Genomic DNA, 6,815 nt, shown 5'->3' on the forward strand with positions numbered 1-6,815 from the left:
AAGATAAGTAAGGTCATTGTGAATTAAAGATAAAAGCTAATCTTGCATTCCTAACATTGTCTTCTGTCATTACACCACTGCAGCCCACCCACTCGTCCACAGGCAAATGACCTTGCTATGACCACACAATACTTAATGTTACTTTACCAGCCCCATACACACACACACACACACACACACACACACACACACACACACACACACACACACACACACACACACAAAGACATCAACTCCTGTCAACCTCACTCATGAACACTGGCTCCCTCCACAGCAACTCGAGACATGAGCGAATAATCATCATCATTAGCACGTTACACACTATCTCTTTCAGTAATGAGCATAGCTGTCAGTCAAACAAGATTAATTATAAACTGTGGCATTTCTTGGCAAGAGCAATCAGGGTTGTTATTGTGTGTCAAAAAAGGAATTTGCAGCTGTCCGTCTGAGGAGGAGCCTGGTGAAACAATGAAAAGTTTGTGTGTATGTACGACACACAGAAGGACGCTCAGTCTCGAGTGCACAGAGACGCAGCCATTTTTTTTTTTTTTTTGGTACCTATCTGACTTCTGTCCTCCATTCATCTCTCCTATTCGCAGCTGTTTCTTTTGGCCTTGGAGGTCTGTGGCAAGCATCGCTGAACATTGAAAACAATTGCCTCTGTCGCACAACCACTCCTCTCACTGCCCCCTCCAACCTACTTCCTGACAGACAGGATGTTATGTTCGACATCAGCGGTGTGTGCAAGAGATGCGAAAGCCACCGTGGTTGGCCAAGAATCACTCTTTTGTTCCAGGCATGTAGGCACTAAGCATCACAGCATCTAGCATGAACACGTCAACTGCCCAGTTTCCACACAATACGGATGGCTTTTGTTAAACAAGTGCTCTGCGGTGAGAAATCCCCCTACAGTTGATCAAACCACAAAGAATTCTCATTTTACTAACACTACTCAAATTACCAAATTTATATTCAGCACTTTTAAAGTTCACGTCAGGTGTAGCAGCAGGAGGACAACTGGTTAGCACATCCACCTCACAATTCTGAGGGCCAGGGTTTAAATACAGCTTTGCATGCACGGAGTTTGCATGTTCTCCCCATGCCAGCTGAGGTATTCTTTGGGTACTCTGGTTTCCTCCCACATCCCAAAAATGTGCATCATAGGTTAATTGAAGACTATAAATCTCCCATAGGTGTGAATGTGAGTGCCACTGGTTGTTCGTTTATACGTGCCCTGCGATTGGCTGCCAACCAGTTCAGAGTGTGCAGCGCCTCCTGTCCAAAGATAGTTGGGAGAGGCTCAATCACTCCCGCGATCCTTGTGAGGATAAGTAGCTCAGAAAATTGATAGCTAGTCCGGGATATACCCTGCCTTTTGCCCAAAGGCTCCAGCACACCCACAAGCTGAGTGAGGAAAAGTGGTCCAGAAAATTAACGAATAAGTGAATGCCAGATGTAACTGCTGCACTATTTGACATTTTGTGTAAACGGGTCCTTGAGGGGTTGAACGACTTAAGATGTTTGTTTTTTTTTCCCCAACCGATTTTGAGTAACTTGATTTAAAGGGGGTGTTCAAACTTTAGCCTCAGATAGACATATACAGAAAGATCTACAGCTACAAGGGACACTTAACATTCTTTGTGATTAAAAATGCTAAAACCGTTCCATCAAGCAATTATATAACAGTTTTGAAAAACTGATATGTCACAGCAATCTATTACAGGTGATTAGAAAATAATTTAGGATTTCTGTAGTCACTAGGTTTGAGCTACAGAACTTGGCAACCAAATCTCATCTCCACGTTAAGAATGGAAACAAGAGAAAATTGTAGTCTGCTGAATTTCTTAAAACCAGTTCATGATCATTAAATATCATAATTATAATCATAATCAAAGATCATTTATTTGAATTTTGATCAATTGACAAACTGGACATCTTAAGTAATGACCTGGCTAAACTGTTAGCATGTGGGGCAATGCATACTTCTGCTTACAGACATAAAATACAATTGTTCCTCATTGCCCCGTGAGAGACATCATTTGGTAACTTACACGTTAAAGCACATGCTAGCCATAGTTCCATTCAAAAACAATTACATAGAGTAAACTATTTTGATTTGATTATGTTGATGATTTTAGCTTACAGCTAATAAAAATTCACATTTACCATCCCTGAGAAATTTGAACATTACAGAAGAAAGTCAAAAAGACATTTTTCTGGAAATAAGGTTGGAATTGTCCTTCTGCTAAGTATTTTCTTGTGTTGAATGAATTAGTATAATTTATGAGTTCCACTTTAGGAATTGTAATGCTGGAAAACTATTTTAGCCAATGAGTGAAAGTAGACATTTTAATAGTTAAAAATCTATTAATAATTAATAATCAACCAATGTAATACTTCATTGCAGAAGGCAACTCATTTGCTAAGGAGGCAAGTATACATTCAGATTCCGATGGTCCTAATGATGCAAGAAGTTAAATCAGTGTATTGCTCATGTGCTGAAAGGAAAACGAAGTACTGAGTACAGCGGTACCTCTACTTATGAAATGAATCTGTTTCAAAAGTCATTTCGTAACATAAATTTTTTGTAAGTAGAACCGCAGTTTACATGCAAATAGCCTATCGCACCACTCAAAAAAAAGATATCGGATGTTTACGTTCGGTGGAATTTGTGGCCGGTGAATATAGCGGCCATTTTTTTCCCTTTCATATCCTGAATCTTCCTTAGTAACTACAAACCATGTTTTTCTGTGGAGGTGTTTCGTAGCCTGAATTTTTCATTAGATGTTTAAAATGACAAAACATCCTGAAACACTATAGTTCAAAGCACTCAAGTGATATGCGGTCTGATAAAAAAAAGATTTGCTGATGTCTTGTGACTTCAAGCGATTAAAAATATATATATCCTACAAATTAAAAAAAAAAAAAAGAAATTAAAGCAAACACGACACACAAGTGCTAAAAATGTCAAGTGCATTTGCTTTAATGGTTGCACATACGCGCATACTACTTAAACAGATGATGACATCACAAGTGTCAATAGTTTCACCTGATTCTGAACCATCACTCAGCATGACTCACTCAGCCCTGCCAGACATCTGTAACTATTCACACATAAGCAACAATGTGACATTTGTCAACTTCATGAAACCCCGCAGGAAATACACTGTCAAAATGAAAATATTGTATCTCTCAGTAGCTTGCTGTTGAGATTTGTCAGCGTGATACCACTGGCGCTAGTTGGAGACAAGCGTGGTTTGTAATGGACTTGAAGCTTTAGCACACCAATCCACTTAGCTCTTCACAAACATACTATACATGTTCACACGCACGCACAGAAATGAGGGCTCATTGGATTAACCTGGACACCTTAAGAGACCAGAGAGCCATGAACAGTCAAAAGAACTTCACATCAAAGGTTTAGGCTTATCAAATTAACTATAAAAATACAAATTAATACTTTACTGGTAGTCATTTTATTACATTTTGACTCAGTGATTCATAAATTCTTCTTTTTCAGATAAAAATGGCATCATTAGTTGAGCTGAGCGCTTACTGCCTGTACCTTATAGTGGGCAGCTCGACTTGGCAGCTGATAGTGTTAACTTCCACCACTGGCAAAAGCGATCCAGACCTCTGCAAAAGAGGTTTTCAACCTTGTTTTCCCCAGCCATCAACCACACAAGGAGCCACGACTTCCCTGCCTGTGGGACATGCACTAAAAGCCCAAATTTTGCATTCACAACCCTGGCGCGGATATGCAGAATGGAAAATAGATGGATGGATTGAACACAAGAATATTAGAGGAGAGAATGTTGTTACAGTCAGGTTGCCAGTTGTCACTGTCTCCACCTGTGTATCACTACCAAAACAGGTTGGCACAGGACCCACTCAAGAGGTTCAATTCGGAGGAATGGCCCATATCACTTAAGTTTTAATAGAGTTTGGGGGGTTGCTCTGTTTGACTGCATGGTAAATGTAATTTTTTGGGTAACAATGGACACCCATGAATAATACCAAATCCCAAAGTTGACCTCAAAATTTTGGAAACCCCTTCCATCCATGTATAACATTTTCACAATGCACGATTTTGTTTTTACGCATATGAAGAAAACATTTTTTTTAAATAATCTCAAGTTTAGCACTTTATTTGAATGCATGTTTTTTATTTACTTGCCCTTATTTTGAAATTCACAGCCCTACTTTTATTTAGCAAATGAGAAAAGACAGTTGTACTCATATTTGATGTGATTATCCAGGCGATATTTTTACAATGGGCGCAGTTATGTATAGAATAGACCAAGGACCAGGTGAAAGTTTTTTTTTTTTTTTTTTACATTTTAGTTTAATAGGATTAGACGGTCTAGCATTTCAAAGCATTGTCATTAAACAAAACATAACCATAAATGATGGTTGTTGTTTAGTCATAAAAAAATTCTGAATACACTATAAAGACATGATACTTAATGTTCAAACAGCAAATAATCAATTTAGAGTTTTATGGCTGCAAAACGTTCCAAAGTTGGGACAAGGTCATATTCACCACAGTTACATCACCTTTGCTTTTAAAATTCAATTATCATTTGGGAACGGAGGACACCAATTGTTGAAGCTTTGTAGGTGGAATTCTTGCTTGATGTACAGCTTCAGCTCTCTCCGTTGTCATATTTTAAGCTTCATAATGCACCACAAATTTTCAAAAGGAGACTGTGGACTCCAGGCAGGGCAGTCTCGTATCTGCGCTTTTTTTACTACACGCTGTTGTAACATGTGCAGAATGTGCTTTGCCAATGTCTTGATGAAATAAGCATGGGAATACATTAAGAAGATGTTGCATGGATGATAACATGTTTCTCCAAAACATAGCCAAATAAAATTGTATACTTTCATTCAAGTAAAAGATGTAAGACAGTGCTGACAGTTTTAGTGTGCAGCATGTTTTCTTAAAGCATTGCCATGGTATTTGATTGGGCGACTGCATAGACAGACTCAAAATCATGCGACTCATTCTCGTCCTCCGCTGCATCTGTTTTGAAGAGTTTTTTTTTTGTTTATCACGTTCAAAAACTGTGAAATAGTTGATGGTGACGTAGTGATTGACAACTGTCCCCACCCTTTTATCCGTAGGTAAACAAGTGTACGCAGGACCCACCCGACTGATTGAGAAACTAACAAACTTAAAATGGAAGAGGATCACCACCCATACAATGAACACTCACAAAAATGAATAAGATGTCTCAGTTGACCTCGCACGGCACACAAGGTCCTCCTTCAACAACGTTGTCTGGGTGATTGGATCGTTTGTTCACAGAGACGAGGTTCGCAAGCGAAGCAAACACACGAGATAAGATATCTAGGTCAACGCGCGCGCGCGCGCACGCACACACACACACACACACACAACTGTAATAAGGAACAGAACCCAGCTCAGCTGTTAAACTAACAGTCATGTGAGCGTCGATTTCCCACTTTAGTTCAACAAGTCTCAGGGTTGACCGCCGCCCAGCTGCGAGCAGTTGCACATCTCAGCAGCGTCGTCGAACGTTGAAGATAGTAGCAACGTATAAACCCGCCCGCTACCAGCTGGCCAAGCACCACCAAAACCGAAAAAAGAAACTCTTTGAACATGAGCGGCGCCGGAGATACACGCAAACGCTAGCGCGGTGATAAGTGACAACGTTGGACATCAAATCAAGGCCCACGCGGCTCGAAGTGGCCGTGTGACCCGGTTCGCCTGTCGCGCTACGTTAGCATCACAATAAACCGAGACCAAGAAAGCACAGCTAACACTAGCCTCGCGGCCGCTCGGACTTAACGGTCTTTTCGCTCGATTGCCGTTGCATTGACACGCGTCGACGTCGCCCAAGGAGGCTGGCGTGGGGCTTCTACTCGCTTGTCGTGTAAACTGTATCCATCTGCAAATGGAAAACATAATTTAAGAGTTTCCGAAGCCGTATCGGTAGTCTCCCGATGGACGCGACCACTCCTTTTACCGACGCTGCAGTGCAGCCACTATTTTTGTGACAAACCACCGATATTACCAGTTTAGCAGCCGTTAGACACGCGCTTACCTTATCGTTAGAATGTCTGCAGGCCCCCGTTTAGTGTTTTGTCTCCAGTCTCCCTCCCCTTTCCCTGGCCTCTGGGTCAAGCTTGTTTGGAACAGCCAGCCAGGCGACATCAGAGGTTGCTTCAAAGGAGGGGCGGAGCCATTGGCGGTTTTTTTTTTTTTTACCGTAAACCACCCAAAACTGCGCGTGGAAAGAATAGATATGAAAAAGGCCGACTGCCTTCTCTCCTCCCCCTTCTTGTCTTGAGCTCATTGTGATGTCATTTCATTGATTGCACAAGAACAATAGCCCGGGAGGAAGCGAGCAGCTCGTGGAAATACACGCACAACATTCCACAGCTGCATGAAAAAAAAAAAAAACCTAACAAGAACCTTCCATGCACTGCACCAGAAGAAATAACCCACTGTTTAGAATATATGCTGAGATTTGATTGGTGTTACTGCTTCTGTCTTTCTTAAGATAATTAAATGAAAGGAAACAAAAGAAAAATAATCAGTAAGGGGTGGAAAGAGGAACATGCAAGGAATTTTCCTGTTTCAGACAGGATGACGTTACATCAGCGTGGGCAAACCTTTGGGCTGCAGGACCGCATTAGATTTGTTTTTAATGTCAGCCATGTCATTGTAGGTTAAAAGCAAAAATAAAGTTTACATCTGTTGTAATATCCATCCATTCATTTTCTTAGCCACTTGTTCCACACGAGGGTCGCGGGGAGTGCTGGAGCTTATCCCAGCTGTCAACCGG

General features: G+C 41.0%; 1 protein-coding gene across 11 annotated transcripts in view; it reads right to left on the reverse strand.

Annotated features, from left to right (window-relative positions):
• Nucleotides 1-6,228, reverse strand: part of LOC133509214 (catenin delta-1-like) — a 31,362-nt gene extending 25,134 nt beyond the window's left edge. For 6 of the 11 annotated variants that reach the window (XM_061836042.1, XM_061836040.1, XM_061836041.1 and 3 more), the window contains exon 1: nucleotides 6,072-6,228. The gene's annotated coding sequence lies outside the window, so the exon portion shown is untranslated. Of the gene's footprint in view, nucleotides 1-5,219; nucleotides 5,363-6,071 lie in introns of those variants that run through there. The other 5 variants (XM_061836043.1, XM_061836037.1, XM_061836044.1 and 2 more) reach the window with 3 other exon arrangements.
• Between the last annotated feature and the right edge of the window lie 587 nt (nucleotides 6,229-6,815).

The sequence above is a fragment of the Syngnathoides biaculeatus genome, chromosome 11 (genome assembly GCF_019802595.1).
Source record: "Syngnathoides biaculeatus isolate LvHL_M chromosome 11, ASM1980259v1, whole genome shotgun sequence".
NCBI lineage: Eukaryota > Metazoa > Chordata > Actinopteri > Syngnathiformes > Syngnathidae > Syngnathoides > Syngnathoides biaculeatus.